Genomic DNA, 18,516 nt, shown 5'->3' on the forward strand with positions numbered 1-18,516 from the left:
GGGGCTCCCAGGAGTGCAGGGAAGCCCTGCAAGAGAAGTGCTGCAGCCGCGAGGAGGACCCCCCTCTCCTCCAGAAGAGCAGCCTGGTGAGTGAAGAAGGGCTGGGGGGCTCTGTGTGGGCTATTGTTGGTGCCTGATCGAGGCACAGTGTTCTTTTGGCATTCTGAGCGGCCCGTCTTGCAGCGGGCCGCTCCAACGGGGCTGGCATGTGGTCGGAAGGGGGACAGGAGATGTGCACATTGCGTGTGTGGAGTGCATGTTCACGTGCGCGTACACAGGCTCAAATCTGCTAAAAGCCTGCGCGTGCCCATCTCCTTTCCCACTTCCGAGGCAAGTCAGCAACAATAGATCTCGCTGTCGCGCTGTGTTCGCCAGGCGAGACCTAAAAAACTAGGTGCACCAGTCTAGAGAATAGTGTTTCAGGTTTTGCAGAAAACAGGTTAGATATTATCTCTGGTATATACACAAAACTGAGATCACTGGAGAGGCTGGGTACAAAATAGAACATTACCCCCATGAAACGATATCTACAGCAAACAACTGCAGGTCACTAGCTCTTTAAGTTGGTATTGTTTCTGTTAAATAATTAGTCTTGAAATATGGTTCACGCTTGACTTATGCGACTCAACTCTGACAAAGGGGGACGGACACAACAATTCTGTCATAACACGAATTTCCTAAGAAAATGCATATTTCCTAAGGGGGAGTTGTGAAGAAGGCAAATGCTACTTACCAGTATGCATCTGTTCTTGGCATGTAGAGCTGCAGATCTACACACTGTGCATAGATCACCATCTGGTGTTGGGCCCGGATGTTGCAGTTGTTTTTCTCTTGGAAAGTCTTTGGAAGTCACGAGGTATGTGACTCCTTCGGATCGTATTGCGCTTGGGCTTCGGCTCCATCCTCAGATTGTTTTTCGCCAGCAGGGAAATGATGGAGCCTAGTAATAAACAGTGAAGATGCCCATGTGTGTGGTATCTAAATAAGATAAATGGAACAGATAAAGGTAGCCGGGTGGGCGTGTGTAGATCTGCAGCTCTACATGCCAAGAACAGATGCATACTGGTAAGTAGCATTTGCCGTTCGAGGCATATGAGCTGCAGATTACACACTGTGCATAGATTGTATAGCAGTACCCATCCCTAGCGGCGACCAACAGTATCTGTTGCAGTGGTTTGAAACAATGTTTTGAGTACAGCCTGGCCCACACTAGCTTGTTGCTTAGCCTGCACAGCTACACAATAGCGTTTAGTGAAAGTGTGCGGTGTTGACCATGTAGCTGCTTTGCAAATATCATCTAAGGGGATGTTCCCTAAGCATGCCATGGAAGCCCCTATCTTACGTGTAGAGTGGGCTTTAGGGGGAACATATAGCGTTCGTTTTGCTTTGTGGTAGCAAATCTGAATGCATTTGACAATCCACCTAGCTATCCCAGATTTGGAGATGGGGTTGCCTTTATGTGGTGGTGAGAAGGAAACGAACAGTTGTTTGGTCTTACGAAAGGGTTGTGTTCTCTCGATGTAGTAGAGTAAGGCTCGTTTGACATCTAACGTGTGGAGAGCTCTTTCTGCAATGTTTTGTGGTTGCGAGAAGAATACAGGTAGTTCCACAGATTGGTTTAGGTGAAAAGGGGAAATGACTTTAGGGAGGAATTTTGGATTAGTACGGAGAACAACCTTGTTATGGTGCATTTGCAGAAAAGGTTCTTGAATGGTGAGTGCTTGTATCTCACTGACCCTTCTGAGGGAAGTGATGGCTACAAGAAAAGCAGTTTTCCATTTTAGAAAGGAATATGCTACTTACCAGTATGCATCTGTTCTTGGCATGTAGAGCTGCAGAGTCACACACTGAGGATAAGATCGCCATCTGGTGTTGGGCTCGGATGATTGCAGGTTGTTGTTGTCTTCGGAGAAGCCTTTGGTCACGAGGTTGGTGACTCCTCCCCTGGACAACAGTGCGCATGGGCATCCACTCCATCGGCAGATTGTTTTTCGCCATGTTGGGAAAAGATGGAGTATATAGAAAAGAAAGAAAGGATGTCCATGTGTAATGTCTAAGTAAGACGGATGCTGGAACAGATACAGGTCCCGGGGAGGCGGGCGGGCGTGTGTGACTCTGCAGCTCTACATGCCAAGAACAGATGCATACTGGTAAGTAGCATATTCCGTTCGAGGCATATGAGCTGCAGATCACACACTGAGGATAGATTATACAGCAGTGCTCCCCTTAGCGGTGGTCGCCTGTATCCGTTGCAGCAGTTTGAAATAAAGTTTTTAGGACAGCCTGGCCCACGGAGGCCTGTTGTTTGGCCTGCACGTCAACACAATAGTGTTTAGTGAAGGTATGCGTGGTAGACCATGTGGCTGCCTTGCAAATGTCTTCTAAGGGAATATTGCCTAAGAAGGCCATAGAAGCCCCTATTTTACGCGTGGAGTGCGCCCTAGGGGGAACTGTGAGTGTACGTTTAGCCTTGAGGTAGCATATTTGGATGCATTTAACTATCCACCTGGCTATTCCTGATTTGGAGATCGGGTTGCCTTTGTGTGGTGGCGCGAAAGCAACAAAGAGTTGTTTTGTCTTTCGAAAAGGTTTTGTTCTGTCGATGTAATAAAGCAAGGCTCTTTTAACATCTAAGGTATGTAGGGCCCTTTCAGCTACCGAGTCTGGATTTGGGAAAAAGACCGGTAGTTCTACTGATTGGTTAAGGTGGAAAGGGGAAATCACTTTTGGAAGAAATTTAGGGTTTGTCCTAAGAACCACTTTGTTACGGTGTAGTTGTAAGAAAGGTTCTTCAAGTGTAAGGGCTTGTATTTCACTTACTCTGCGCAGGGAAGTGATTGCGATAAGGAAGGCTACCTTCCATGTTAGGAATTGCAATTCACATTTGTGCATAGGTTCAAATGGGGGGCCCATGAGTCTTGTTAGAACCACATTGAGATTCCACACTGGGGCAGGTGGCAATCTTGGGGGAAGAATCCTTTTGAGACCTTCCATAAACGCTTTGATGGCTGGTACCTTAAAAAGGGACAGGTGTTGCCTATTTTGCAAGTAGGCTGCCAAGGCTGCTAGGTGTAATCGTATAGAGGAATACGCTAGATTGCATCTTTGCAAGTGTAGTAAATAGCAAATGATGTTTTGGATGGAAGCATCCAATGGATGTATGTCATTATTAGCGCAGTAGATGGCAAATCGTTTCCATTTAGCGGCATAACACGCTCTAGTAGTAGGTCGTCTGGCTTCCTTTATGATATTCATACAGTCTGGAGGGAGATTGAGGTAACCGAACTCTAGGACCTCAGGAGCCAGATCGCTAGGTTCAGTGTTTGAGGGTCTGGGTGTCTGATTTCTCCATGGTTCTGGGTTAATAGATCCGGGGAGAGGCGTAGCTTTTGATGTGGAACTAAAGATAGTTCCAGAAGTGTGGTGAACCACGGTTGACGTGCCCAAGTGGGAGCCACTAGTATTAGTGTTAGTGACTGTAGTTTCAGTTTGCGTACCACAAATGGAACTAGTGGGAGAGGCGGAAAGGCGTACGCAAATCTGCCTGACCAGTTCATCCATAGGGCATTGCCCTTCGACTGTGGGTGTGGAAACCTGGCGGCGAAGGTTGGGCATTTTGTGTTTTCGGCGGTGGCGAACAGGTCTATGTCTGGTTGTCCCCACTTTTGGAAGAAGGGGAGTAGAACTTTGGGGTGTAGTTCCCATTCGTGGATCTGTTGTGTGTGGCGACTTAGGAGGTCGGCCACTTGATTGTGGATCCCTGGGAGATGTTCTGCTAACAGGTAGATGTTTTGGGGAATTGCCCATCTCCAGATTTGCTGTGCCAGTTGGGACAGTTGGAGAGAGTGTGTCCCTCCCTGTTTCTGTATATAATACATTGTCGTCATGTTGTCTGTGCGTATGAGGACAGTTTTGTTCTTTAGGTGAATTTGAAAGGATTTTAGTGCTAGGAACACTGCTAAGAGTTCCAGGTGGTTGATGTGGAGCAGTTTTTGTTGGCTGGTCCATCTGCCCTGAGTGGTATGGTGGAGGAGGTGGGCTCCCCACCCCGTGAGAGATGCGTCTGTAGTTAGCACAACTTGTGGAAGAGGCTCTAAGAACGGTCTCCCTTTGGACAGGTTGATGGTGTTCCACCATTTCAGTGATCGAAGTGAGCGACTGTCCAACAACACCAGATCGGTAAGTTGTCCGTGAGCTTGGTTCCACTGTTGTGCTAAGCATTCTTGTAAGGGACGCATTTGAAGTCGTGCGTGTGGGACTATGGAGATGCACGACGCCATCATGCCTAGGAGCTGCATGAACACTCTTGCTGGAAGAGATGGATGAGTTTGAAATTGAGAGATGAGATTTTGTATACTGGCTATCCTGGCTGTGCTGGGATAGGCAATGGCTTTGGATGTATCTATGGTTGCTCCTAGATACTGATGTAAGTGGGAAGGTTGTAGGTGGGATTTGGGGTAGTTGATAGTGAATCCCAAATCGTGGAGAGTTTGAATCGTGCGATGAGTGTGGAGAACGCATTTTTGGTATGTATTGGCTTTTATGAGCCAATCGTCCAGATAGGGGAAGACATGGATCTGTTGTCTTCTGAGATGCGCTGCCACGACTGCTAGGCACTTGGTGAACACTCTGGGTGCTGTTGTTACTCCGAATGGGAGAACTGTAAATTGATAGTGTTGCCCATCTACCACAAATCGTAGATATTTTCTGTGAGCGGGATGCATAGGGATGTGAAAGTATGCGTCCTTGAGGTCCAATGTGGCGAGGAAGTCTCCCTGTTGTAAAAGTGGGAGGACTTGTTGGAGAGTGGTCATGTGAAAATGATCCGAATGTATATACTGGTTTAGTAGTCTGAGATCCAGTATGGGCCTTAGTGTTTTGTCCTTTTTGGGAATGAGGAAGTATAGAGAATATACCCCTTTTCCCTGATGTTGAAGGGGAACTGGTTCTATCGCATGTTTTTGTAACAGGGATTGAACTTCTTGTTTGAGGAGAGAGAGATGATGCGAGGACATTGGACGTTGTTTGGGCGGTATGTTTGGGGGGGATTGTATGAGTTCGAGGCAGTAGCCAGACTGGATAATTTGTCTTACCCACCTGTCTGTGGTGATGGAAGTCCAGACAGGCAGGAATTGTTGGAGTCGTCCCCCGACCGGAGTGGAATGGTCTGGGGGGAGTGGTGGCAAGTCACTGTTTGGTGGCTGGTGAGGTGCGGGTGTTGTTGTTATTGCCCCGTCCTCGACCTTTGTTATTGTTTCCCCTATAACCTCCCCGGAAGTAACCTCTGTTAGGGGATGTTTGTCCAGAATTTTTAAAGGTGGACGTGGTCTCAGTTGATGTGTTTTTGGAGCCTCCTCTATAAAAGGAGCGACGAAAGGAACCCCGGTTCTGGTGAGACTGCAGTGCTCCCATAGACTTGGCAGTTTCATTATCCTTTTTCATTTTTTCTAATGCAGTATCCACTGCAGGGCCAAATAGCTGCTCTTGGTTGAAAGGTTGAGCTAGAATTGCGGTTTGAACCTCCGGTTTAAAACCGGAAATACGGAGCCAGGCATGTCGTCTGAGTAAGACGCCAGTATTGACCGCTCTAGAAGCAGTGTCTGCTGCATCTAAGGCGCATTTAATGGAGGCATTAGATATTAATTTGCCTTCTTGGATGAGGTCAGAGGCCTGGGACTTAAAAGGTTCAGGCAGATGCTGCATAAGGTCCTCAAGTTGGTCATAATGCGCTCTATCATACCTGGCTAACAGGGCCTGGGTATTCGCAATACGCCAATGGTTAGCCGCCTGCGCGGCGACCCGTTTGCCCGAGGCTTCTAAAAGCTTAGACTCCTTGTCTGGGGGAGGCGTTTCTCCAGTTGTCTGAGAGTTAGCGCGCTTCCTGGCATTTGATACGACTAGGGAGTCTAAAGGGAGCTGGGCCTTAATGTATGCAGGGTCTTGCGGGGCTGGTCGGTACTTTTTTTCGATGCGTGGGTTGAGCACCCTAGCTCGAACAGGGTCCTTAAAGACTTCAGTAGCATGCTTTATAACCCCTTTGATCATGGGCAGTATGTGGACAGTCTTTTGTGACTGCTCAAAGGTATCAAGGAGGAAGTCCTCTTCAATGGCGTCTGTGTGCATTGTAACGCCGTGGAATGTTGCTGCCCTATTTATAAGTTGGCCGTACCCTAGGTGGTCATCAGGAGGGGAGGGCTTGGAAGGGTAGGTAGTGGGGTCAGGCATGTCAGGTATAGGATAAGACCAGTCATCCATGGGTGCTGGGTCTGGGAACGTAAAAGGGTCGTTTGGGTCAGCAGGATCATCAAATAAATCAGGGTCCGCCCCTCCCCCTAAGTCATCATTATCATCCTGTGGAGGAGGTGAATGATAGGGAGATGGTAAAGGTAAAGGTAAAGGTAAAGGAGAAGCAGGAGGAGGGGGGGACGGGTTAGGAGGTAAAACAGGAGAGGAAGGACGAAGTGGTGAAGTAGCACAGTCCTTTTTCCGTATGGGAGCTGGGGGAGGTGTAGTGTCCAGCTTCCGCTTTTTATATGGGATGGCAGTCACATGTCCCGTTTTAGGATTGATGTAGATCCGCTTCTGAGTAGGATCTGGTCGAAAAAGATCATCTGGCTCCGAAGGTGGTGTCTGTGACGTCCGCTTCGGGTCTTTATGAGCTTGTTTCGGCGGGGACGCAGTTTTCGGCTCCGATGATTTTTTCGGGTCCGATGGATTTTTCGGTGTCGACTGATTTTTCGGTGTCGACTGATTTTTCGGTGTCGACTGATTTTTCGGTGTCGACTGATTTTTCGGTGCCGACTGATTTTTCGGTGCCGACTGATTTTTCGGTGCCGACTGATTTTTCGGTGCCGACTGATTTTTCGGTGCCGACTGATTTTTCGGTGCCGACTGAGGTTTCGGTGCCGATTGAGGTTTCGGTGCCGAATGAGTTTTCGGTGCCGATGGACTTTCAGGCATCGATGTTGAAGAACGTTTCGGTGCCGGTGGAGACTTCGGTGCCGAGGAACGTTTCTGTGCCGAAGGAGATTTCGGTCTTGGAGCCTGTTTCGGTGCCAACAATGGGTGTTTGGGTGCCGAGGGTGTTAAAGGCACAATTAGGTGAGGTTTGCTCGAGCCCGAGCCACCCACAGGCTTAGATGTCTTCGGAGCCGGGCCCGAGGGCGGGGCTTCTGAAGAGGATTTCCGGTCGCGACTGGGCCCAACTGGCGGAGTCTTGACCACTGCTTTTTTGGATGGGGCAGGGGCAGGGGGGGTGGTACTCACACGCTGCCCTGGAGTGATGAGTTCATCGGAATCGTCGGCTTCGGACACGATCTCGAGATCTTCGGTGTCGTCTTCGGGAACATCTTGAGCAAAGATGTCCTCCGGTTCTGGAGCTGGTTTGGCCATAATATGGCGTCGAGCTCTTCGGTCCCGGAGGGTCTTCTTCGAACGGAAAGCGGAACAAGCTGGACAGGTGGACTCGTTGTGTTCCGGCGACAGGCAGAGGTTGCAAACCTCGTGGTGGTCACTGTGGGGGAACTTCGCTCCACACTGGGGGCATTTTTTGAAGGGTGTCCTGTCCATCAGCCGCTTCCGGAACCGGTCCGAGTTGATGTCGACGTCGATGGAATACAGATCAAAGAGTTAAATCGATTGCTGGAAGTTTTCTGCTGGAGCGGAAAAAAGTTCATCCGAACCCAATGGCGGAAAAAAACAATCTGCCGATGGAGTGGATGCCCATGCGCACTGTTGTCCAGGGGAGGAGTCACCAACCTCGTGACCAAAGGCTTCTCCGAAGACAACAACAACCTGCAATCATCCGAGCCCAACACCAGATGGCGATCTTATCCTCAGTGTGTGATCTGCAGCTCATATGCCTCGAACCTGAAGTTCACATTTGTGTAGAGGTTCAAAGGGTGGCCCTGTAGGAAGGTGGATATCTGACTATGGTTACCCCCAACTTTTTGCCTAGTGTCTAGCTGGTTTTTCGACTTAGTTGGCCTGAGATCCTGCCATTCAGGGTCTCAGGCTGTCTGCTCTCTCTTTAAAATGGACTCCATGTACCCTAGGTACATAACCAATTGGTAAGGATTATTGGACCCTGTACAGTGTACCCTAGGTACCCAGGGCATAGGTGTACCCTAGGCCTCCCAGGGGCTGCAGCATGTATTATGCCACCCCTGGTCTGGCCTTCCAATCAGACACAACTGGCTGATCACTCAGCTGGGGCAAGGTCGTGTAATCACCCCTTGCTTAGATATAGTATGCCTATATCTACCCTTATATATAGACACATGTGTACCTATCAGTCACTCCTATGGCAGGCCTTAACAATCCTGGAGGCAGAGTGCTTGGTAACATGTGAGATGGTGCTCTAGCATGAGCTGAGCCTGTCTGCAGCTTTCGGAACCATGTCCTTATAGCTGTTCTATGATATAGCCTACCATATACTCTTAAAGTGCCTTATAATCTTAAACGGTTATGGTAACTATGGTTGGGCTGTATCAAAACATGTCGTGTAAGGTGTCTAACACTTTGGAATAATACCCCCATACCATTTCTGGTGATGAGGATATTATTCCTCCCTTCTAGAGGGAGAGACATGTTAAAATCCTACTTTGCTGTTTAACTCTAACCAAAGCCTCAGCATCACAAAATGGATGCTGCTGCCACAGACACAAGTCTGACCTCCTGCTGCTGGGAGTGATCCCAGCCAGGGAGGCCTGGACAATAGGTTTCCTGCTTGGGGAGGTGCTAGCACCTCCCCAGACAGCCTTTAGTGTATTGGGGCAGGGTGGGCTGAAAGGAATGAGACATGCCTGGGGCACACAAGGTGTTCCTTTCATAGTCCAGTTCAAACCGGCGCTGGGGCACTCCAGCCCCAGCTCTGGCGCGAAACTGGACAAAGGGGAGTGGGTGTAACCACCCCCTCCCAGGTCCCACCCATAAGGCGTGACCTAGCAGGTATCCCAGCCCCCCAGATTAGTATAAGAGTGGGAGTTGGGCCTCAAGACTTTAGATTATCCTGAACCTGCAAAACTGAGCAGAAACTCTGGACCTTCGACATTCGACGGAAGAAGAAGACTGAAGAATCTCCCTTGTAGCCAAGGAGTGGCTACCCTGTGCAAACAGGCACCATCAAGAGACTACCCTTTGCTTTGCGACCGTTCTACGAGGAACCGACTGCAGAGCCCGACCAGAGCCTTGACTCCCAGACTTCTCCGACCCTCATCCACATCTGCAGCAGAGCTGAGATCCGTGGAGGCGACGAGCGACGTGGGACCGGCTACCTGGGAAAAGTGGCTAGTAACTTACAGCGCAGCTTCTGAGGTACCCTCGAAGTTGTGCACCGGGGATTGAGAAGCCCCAACCCCAAGCACCATCTGCACCGAAGATCAGCCCCCCACACTCCACGAGTCCTGCGTGGGGCCCTTCAGCATTTTCCTGCTTGCCGCGTCTGTCCGGTTGCTTGCCCGCTGGCTAGTGGCCTCTGTGACGACGCACCCTGAAATCTTCTGCGCTGGTTTGGCTCCTCCAGACTGGCTCCCGCTTCTCTGCAAAGAAGAAGCACCCCAGACCTTCCTGGTCTGCACCAGAAGCAAGTCCTTCGTTCTTCGTGGGTTCCGCTTGCCAAGGCTTGGTGAGTCCTAGTCCAACTTCGACGCCGCCGACAGCAAGAGCCTTCGTGGGACAGCTCGCCTCCTGGTCGTCCTCGACGCTTCCTGGTCCTCCTGGCTGCAGCGACAAGCTTCACCTTCACCTGCAATCTTCACGACATCGCCTGGTTCCTTCCTGGTTCCACGTGGTCACTGGCTAGTGACCTTGACTCTGTCCCTTCTGCTTGCAGGTTTCTTCTCTTCTTGATCCCAGCCTTGGGATCCACCGGACACTCTTCACTGACTGCCTGTCAGCATCTTTCTTCAGGCATCCATAGGAGTCGACGACGAAAACGACGCATCTTCACCCCTATGCACCCGCAGCCTGTGGGCTAGGTAACTTGGGTACTCCGGTGCTCATCAGGATAGTGACTATCCTAGTGTCTAGTTTTCAAGTCTCAACTTCCTAGCTACTCCGGAAGTGTCCTAAATCTACCGTTTTCTAAACTGTACTATTGCTATTGACTTTTACGCATTACGCGTGAGTGTTTCCACTCTGCACACGAATCCCGTGGGCCTCCCACTTCCTAACTAACGCTAGTGTAGTGTAGCCCCAGCGATTCCCTAGGCCTAGGCCTATTCTATTTCCGTGACAGTGGTCCTTATACCACTTACTTAGTATATGGTTTGCGTGGCCCCTAGGGCCTAACTGTATTACTTACCTGTGTGACTTAATGTATGCATAAATAAGACTGTGTTGTACTTACCTCTAATCTCATAAAGAGTGCTGAGGGTTTGCTTAGAATAAATACACTTTATTTTATATATATATCTGTGGTGGTGTCCTTTCATTTGGTATTCAAGGGATTATATATGGTATCACAGCTGGCTTCACATGCCATTCAGAGTTTAGCCTAAGACTGCTCTTGTCCATGCTACCACTAGGATAGCTGGTCTATAAGGTTGACTTTACAACCAATCACCATAAGGGTATTTGGACTGATATAAGGTGTACACTATAACTAGTGACATCATACATCAGGCCAACTTCTCACAGGCCCCATTAGTCTAGTGATAAAAATGTTTAGGTTCCACACAGGTGAGGGTGGCACTCTGGGGGGGGAATTATTCTTTTGAGGCCTTCCATGAAGGCTTTTATGGCAGGTACTCGAAAGAGTGATAGATGTTGCCTGTTTTGCAGGTAAGCTGCAAGGTGCAGTCTAATAGACGTGTAGGCTAGATTGCATCTTTGGAGTTGTAGTAAATAGCCTATGATGTGTTGAATGGACACATCTAGGGGATTGAAGTTATTGTTGTGACAATAGACCACAAAACGTTTCCACTTGGCTGCATAGCAAGCTCTAGTGGTAGGTCGCCTAGCCTCTCTAATGACGTTCATACAGTCAGGAGGAAGATTCAGATAACCGAATTCTAGGATTTCAGGAGCCAGACCGCAAGGTTGAGCCGGGTCCGGGTGCCTGATCTCTCCATGGTTCTGGGTTAAGAGGCTTGGAGAGAGGTGTAACTTTTGGTGCGGTACTACAGATAGTTCCAGCAGTATGGTGTACCACGGTTGTCTGGCCCACGTTGAAGCTACTAGGATGAGAGTGAGGGAGTGTTGTAGTTTGCGCACCACTAAGGGAATGAGTGGGAGAGGCGGAAAAGCGTACGCAAATCTGCCTGACCAGTTCATCCATATCGCATTGCCTTTGGACAATGGGTGTGGATATCTGGCGGCGAAGCTTGGGCATTTGTCGTTTTCGTGGGTGGCGAAGAGGTCTATCTGTGGATGCCCCCACATTTGAAAGTACGGGTGACGAACTTGTGGATGGAGTTCCCACTCGTGGATTTGTTGTGTTTGTCTACTCAGCAGATCTGCTATAGTGTTCTGGACTCCTGGGACATGTTGGGCTAAGAGGAAGATTTTTTTGGGGCATGGCCCATCTCCATATGCTCTGTGCTAGTTGAGAGAGTGTGTGCCGCCTTGTTTTTGTATATAGTACATGGCTGTCATGTTGTCTGTGCGGACTAGGACGGCCTTGCCTGATATGTGTGTTTGAAATGCCTTTAGTGCTAAGAATATTGCTAGTAGGAGGTGAGCTCCCCAGCTGGGGAACGATGCGTCCGCTGTCAGTACTATCTGAGGAACAGGGTCCAGGAACGGGCGCCCTTTGGAAAGGTTTTTGGTGGTCCACCACTGCAGAGAGCAATGGGCACGACCGTCTACCAACACCAGATCTGTCAGTTGACCCTGGGCCTGGTTCCATTGGCGCGCTAAGCATTCTTGGAGAGGACGCATCTGGAGTCTTGCATGAGGTACTATGAATATGCAAGAGGCCATCATTCCTATGAGTTGCATGAACACTCGAGCTGGAAGAGAGTGTTCTGGTTGAAATTTGGCGCGTAGGGCCTGAATGTTTGCTATCCTGGCAGGACTGGGGTAGGCTAGCGCTCTTGAGGTGTCCATTGTGGCACCTAGGTATTGTTTTCTGTGGGACGGTTGCAGATGGGACTTTGTGTGGTTTACTGTGAAGCCCAGTTCGTGAAGTAGCTGTATAGTAGCGCGAGTGTGTTGTACACACTGGTTGTATGAGCTGGCTTTTATTAGCCAGTTGTCCAGGTATGGGAAGACATGGATGTGTTGTCTTCGCAGATGTGCTGCCACGACCGCTAGGCACTTGGTACACACTCGCAGTGCTGTGGTGACTCCGAATGGGAGCACTTTGAATTGATAGTGCTGACAGTCCACAACAAATCTGAGAAACTTTCTGTGAGCTGTGTGAACGGGAATGTGGAAATAGGCGTCCTTGAGGTCTAGGGTGGCAAGGAAGTCGTTTTGGGAGAGCAGGAGAAGTACCTGCTGGAGTGTGACCATGTGGAAATGGTCCGAGAGTATATAGTGATTTAGGGGCCCGAGGTCCAGGATGGGCCTTAAGAGTGTCGTCCCTTTTTGGTATGAGGAAATATAGGGAGTAAACTCCCATATTTTGTTGGTGGGTAGGAACTGGCTCTATCGCACTCTTTTGTAGGAGGTAGATTACCTCTTGTTTCAGAAGTGACGAATGTTCCTGTGACATTGGGCGTTGTTTGGGTGGAATGTTTGAGGGGATTGATTTTAGTTCGAGGCAGTAGCCTGACCGAATTATTTGTGTTACCCATTTGTCTGAGGTGATAGTAGCCCAGACATGAAGCGAATTGTGGAGTCTGCCCCCGACTGGAGTGGGATGGTCTGGGGGTAGTGAAGGGAAGTCATTGGGTAGGGGTGGAGGCAGAGCGGGAGGTATTAGTTTTGCCTCTGCCTTTATTGTTGTTACCCCTGTAGCCACCTCTCTGGTAACCCCTAGTGAAGGTGGATTGTGTAGGGGCTTTATAGGAAGTAGAAAGACCTATATTGACTGGGGGTGAATGTTTTGATTTGTTCTGCATTCCGTCCATCAATTGTGTGTCTTTTGCTTTATAGGAAGTAGAGGCGCTGTTGGAGAAGTAGCCTCTAGAGGTGCTTCCAAAGGAAGAACGGCGAAAGGAGCGCCTAGGAGGGTGTGACTGTAAGGCTCCCATAGACTTTGCCGTATCGGTGTCCTCCTTCATTTGCTCAAGGGCAACGTCAACGTTTGGGCCAAAGAGATGTTCTTGGTCAAAGGTTGGTTGAGGATGGAAGCCTGCACCTCTGGTTTAAAACCGGAAATCCGTAGCCAGGCATGCCTACGGAGGAGGAGGCTGGTGTTAATTGCCCTAGGGGCGGTGTTGGCAACATCGAGGGCGCAGCGTATGGAGGTGTTGGTGATGGTTTTACCCTCCTGGATTAGCTCGTTGGCTCTATTCTTGTACTTGTCAGGGAGGTGTTGCATGATGGCTTCTAGCTCATCATAATGTGCCCTGTCGTATCGTGCTAAAAGCGCTTGTGTGTTTGCAATGCGCCATATGTTGGCAGCCTGGGATGCAGTTCGCTTGCCAGAGGCATCTAGGAGTTTGGACTCTATCAGGTGGTGGTGCCTCGCCTGATGACTGGGAGTTTGCACGTTTCCTTGCAGTGGAGACTACGAGGGAGTCTAGTGGTGCGGGCCCTCTGATGTAGGTGGGGTCTGTTGGGGCGGCCTTATATTTCTTTTCGATGCGAGGGTTGATGACCCTGGGTCTGACCGGGTCTTTAAAGACCTCTGGCGCGTGTTTGATAACACCTTTAAGCATGGGCAGAATGGAAGTGGCCCTGTGGGTGGTATCAAAAGTATCTAGGAGGAAGTCCTCCTCCAAGGGGTCTGTATGGAGATCAACTCGTGGTAGTGTGCAGCCCTATGGAGCAGTTGGTTAAACCCCATAGTGTCTTCCGGGGGTGAGGGGGGACGGTCTTGAAGGGTAATGGTCGTCCTGCGGGACGTTAGGGATGTCTGGGATGTTGTAGTCATCCCATGGGTCTGGGGAGCCTGTAGGAGTGGGGTCTCCTGTGGGTTGGTCATGGGGTCCCTCCCCTAGGTCTTCGTAGACATAATCCTCATCCGGAGAGGGTGTGGGGGAATGATGAGGTGGGGGAGGTGGAGGAGATGGAGGAGGTGGTGAGGGTAGTCTCAAAGGGGAGGTGGAGCTGGGGAAGGCTTGTCCAGCGGTCTCTTTTTGATGATGAGCATCAAATGTCCAGTTTTAGGGTCTTTAGTAAGTGCTTTTTGGAGTGGATCGGGCCAAAACAGTTCCTCTGTGAGAGGCCGATGCGTCGGCGCCGAAGGTGTCGGAGCCGTAGGTTTTTTAGTCATCAGTTCGTTGTTTTGAACTGTGTGGTTTAGAAATGTCCGTTTGTTTCCTCGGTTCCGAGATGGCTTTCGGCTTCGAGGTGTGGGTGTCGATGGCATTTGGATTTTTTGCTCGGTTCTGAAGATGGTGTCGGTACCGAGGAGCTAGTGGTTGTCTTCGGTGCCGAGTGCTTTGGTGTGGAGCTCGGCACGGAGGAAGCCATTTTCTTTTTAGGTGCGGAGTGTTTCTCGGCACCGACGGGAGGCTGGCTCGAGCCCGCGCTGCCAGAAGGCTTGATGGGCTTCTTAACCGGGCCTGAAAGTGAGGTATGTGAAGCAGTGTCTTTGGTCATGCCTAGGCCCGAGGGCGAAGGCGTGACCGAAGCCTTTTTCGATGCCGTCGAGGGTGGGGGTCGATGTTAGTACTCACGCCCCTCTGTGCGGAAGTGATGTCCTCGACATCCGAGTCGTCGGCTTCGGAGGTGCTGACGAGGCCCTCTTCTGTGTGCTGGTCCTCGGGAACATCGACGCCTTCTCCGAAGATGTTGTCGGGGATTGCAGTCGACACGTGTGCCATGGTTCTCCTCGCTCTTCGGTCTCGAATAGTCTTCTTGGACCGGAAGGTTTTGCACGCCGGACAGTCTCGAGCCTCGTGTTCTGGGGAGAGGCAGAGGTTGCACACCTCATGGAGATCGGTGTGGGGAAATTTGGACCCACATCGAGGACACTTCTTAAATGGAGTCATTTCCATGAGCCAGGACCGGAGCGGAGGTAGGCCCGAAGGCCTGCGTCGACGCATGGAATCGAAGTCTATCGATGAGTCGCGTCGAGTGGGGAGATCGCGATCGAGAACAATACCGCGGAAGGGAAGGATTGCGCGCCGATTAGAAGAACTGTTACGAAACGGTTCGGAACCGGAGCGCGAAGTACACATCCGAGCCCGATGGCGGAAAAAAACAATCTGGGGATGGAGCCGAAGCCCATGCGCAGCATGATCCAAAGAAGGAGTCACATACCTCGTGACTTCCAAAGACTTTCCAAGAAGAAAAACAACTGCAAACATCCGGGCCCAACACCAGATGGCGATCTATGCACAGTGTGTAATCTGCAGCTCATATGCCTCGAACATGGTGTTCGGATTATCTTTCATTCCACCCCAGGTCCCAAACACAGTGTAGATTAGATCCACTGGCCCTGATGAATTGCCCCTTTGATCGTTATGGACTTCTTGATGGCAATAAATAAGTCAACATTTTAACTATCCCGGCCACCAGAGATCATTGTCTCAACTGGGAGCCACCACTTTAACTAGACAGTTATACTCACCAATTAAAATTTGACTCAGAGTATTGCTTAGTCTATTTTAAATCACACCTTATATTCACATACAAAACAATCTACACCTTGGACCCTATACTCACACTTTACATGCAGCATTGGGGCAAAAGAACACAGGAAAAGAGCCTCCTTGAGGGTACCCGTCGGGCATTGCAGCACCGGCCCAACCAGGAGCATGCCCTATGATGTAGCATGATACCCACATGGGTGTGTGAGGGCCCACCCCCGGTTCCTTATTCACAGACCTGATACCTTCCCTCCTTTATCCTGCCCAGGAACTGCATACCCTTAGTTGATAGGACTTTGAAGAATGATCAGAAAAACGGATTGACTAGCATAAACACTATACCCACAATCAGCAACAGGTCCATAAGGATCACAGACCTATGATCTGCCTTCCTGGGAGGCAGCAGGAAGACAAGAAACAGACCACAACAAACAAGGTTCAACTGGAAACACAATGAATACCTAAGAGACTGCACCAGCGAGCTAAGACAGGTGAAACGAGTCCATCAGAAGGCAGCAACAATGGACTTAGAGAAAAAGCAAAAAGAACTAAACCAGGAATGTAAAATCCTTATCTGACAGCTATAAGAAACAAACTTGGATGCAGAATCCAAAAACAACAAACAGGAACAATTCTGGGAACACATCAACCTGCTGGATAATGAAAAAAAACACACAGGTGCAACTCCGTGAGCACAGAAGCATGGTTAACCCATACAGGACACATATATACAAAGAAACCAGGACAGCTACTATCAGGTAATTGGGATGGACCATTCACTGAAAGAGGCAACAACGAAAGCAAGCCCACCGCGGACCAAGGAACCACAGCACAGGATAAAAACAGTCAGCCATGAAAATCATTAAAAAGATTAGAAAGGAAGATGCACCGGGCCTCAATGGACTGGTAGGATGTTTAGGAAGGATTTGGCGTTCTGGGCAGGGAGTTTGTCTACTCTGTTCACAGAATGCAGAGTGCAAGCAGATGTTCCAGAATAATGGCGAGGCTCCTTGTTTCAGCCATTATTAAAGAAAGGCGACAACACTGACCCCATAAACCACATACTAATTGCCCTCTTGGACTTTCAGGGAAAGGCATACACAGGCACCGTACAAAAGGAACTAACAAGATGGATAGAGGAAGAAGAAACATTACCTTTTTATCAAACCGGATTCAGTACGGGCGGAACAACAACATCCAACATTGTCGCTCTATCCGACACTGCACAGCGGGCCTATGGAAAAAACAACATGCAGGTGTTGCTCTGCTTTGTAGAGTACTCTGCCGCGTGTGATGGGGCATGTGTAGCAAGCTATGGAGTAAAGTTAGATATTGGAAAATCACAGACAACATTCTGAATGCCATCATCTCACACTATAGTAGGACATGGGTGAGAGTAAAACTGTCTGGGGACACGGTATCCTCAAAACTCCACATAGACCAGGGACTAAAACAGGGCTGTCTCTTAGCCACAACACTTTTTAATTTGTTTACAACCGACCTGAGCAAGGAGCTGCACAGAGCAAACCTAATCATCCCGAAGATAGGACTGAAAAAGTTGATTTTACTGCAGCAAGCAGATGCCCTGGTAATATTTGACCACACAAAACCAGACCTCCAGAAGTGGTTAGATGCCTTACATATCTCCAACAAACGCAGTGACTTCATGGCCAACCCAAACAAGGCCAAAGTCGTGATTTTGGTCCAATACACAAAAAAGCCTTCACACCGATGGAGATTAGGTCCCCAGACCATAGCATCTGCTAGGAACTCTAATTATCTGGGGGCATGGTTTAGCGACACAGGGAAGTCGACAACATATTCATACAAGATGAACAAAAACCCAAGCGACTGTCCGTGCTCTGTGCAAACTCTACGGGAAGCTAAACAGCCCAACAACTCTATCAATTAGGAGAGTCATCAAAGCAAACGTGGTGGCCACTGCAGGGTACGTACGACAATCTTTTCCAGGCCAAACTAACGCTTTACTAGAGTAAGTCAAGTGTAAGGGCTTCAAGCGTATTTTTCAACCACCAAAATACTTGCAGAACACCCTGATTCGTTTGGAGTTTGGCTGCATGCAGCAATAAATATGAATGTCTGGGCACTCAGGGAAATATTATTGGTTCCTGAATGCCCCTGTAGGATCCATGAAGAAAGTGCTTAAATCAATTTACGAAGCCAAGAATAACCCCTGGAACAGCATATACAAAAAGCAGTGGTGACCCTAAACCTGGAAACTGAAAATCAGACAATAGACGGTTCTAAGCTACATGGCTATAAAGAGTACAATAAATAAACAAGTCCACCATCTATAGTGGGAAGCGGACATAGCCAGATATAAGTTAAAAAAAGGGCTGCAAGTCATATTACATCCTATGAGGCCCACAAAATACAGCCTTATCTGAGCCATGGCTAAGGGAAAGAAATGTCTGAAAGAGATCCAGTGGGCCAGGTTGGTGTCCCTGCAGATAAAAGAGTTAAATCTGGACTGGAAATCAATATCACATATCATCGGATGCAGAATTTGCAGCTATAGAGAGGATTCCCTGTTGCATCTCATTCTGCTGCCCAACCTTACTACAACTTCGACACAAATGACTAAGACCGATCTTTCTGTCCACAATTCACAGGGACACAGGCAGTAACATCTCTATTCTCTAGCAAATTATGTTGGAGACTAAAACGCTTCTGAGTCAAGCCATGCGCCTAGGCGATTATAAAGACAAAAGTGAATTATCACACCAAAACAGATGGAAGACGTTGAGGACTGGAACATGATGTTCCACGCAGCCATGTGACCAATCCAAAGCATAAGGGGTCAATAAATACAAAAGTCAAAACAGTAGTTGATGTCACTCGGAAGATT

General features: G+C 49.1%; 1 protein-coding gene across 4 annotated transcripts in view; it reads right to left on the minus strand.

The window, feature by feature from the left end:
- Window positions 1-18,516, minus strand: part of CREB1 (cAMP responsive element binding protein 1) — a 283,803-nt gene that overhangs the window by 87,854 nt on the left and 177,433 nt on the right. The window lies entirely within an intron of this gene.

The sequence above is a fragment of the Triturus cristatus genome, chromosome 3_2 (genome assembly GCF_964204655.1).
Source record: "Triturus cristatus chromosome 3_2, aTriCri1.1, whole genome shotgun sequence".
Lineage (NCBI taxonomy): Eukaryota > Metazoa > Chordata > Amphibia > Caudata > Salamandridae > Triturus > Triturus cristatus.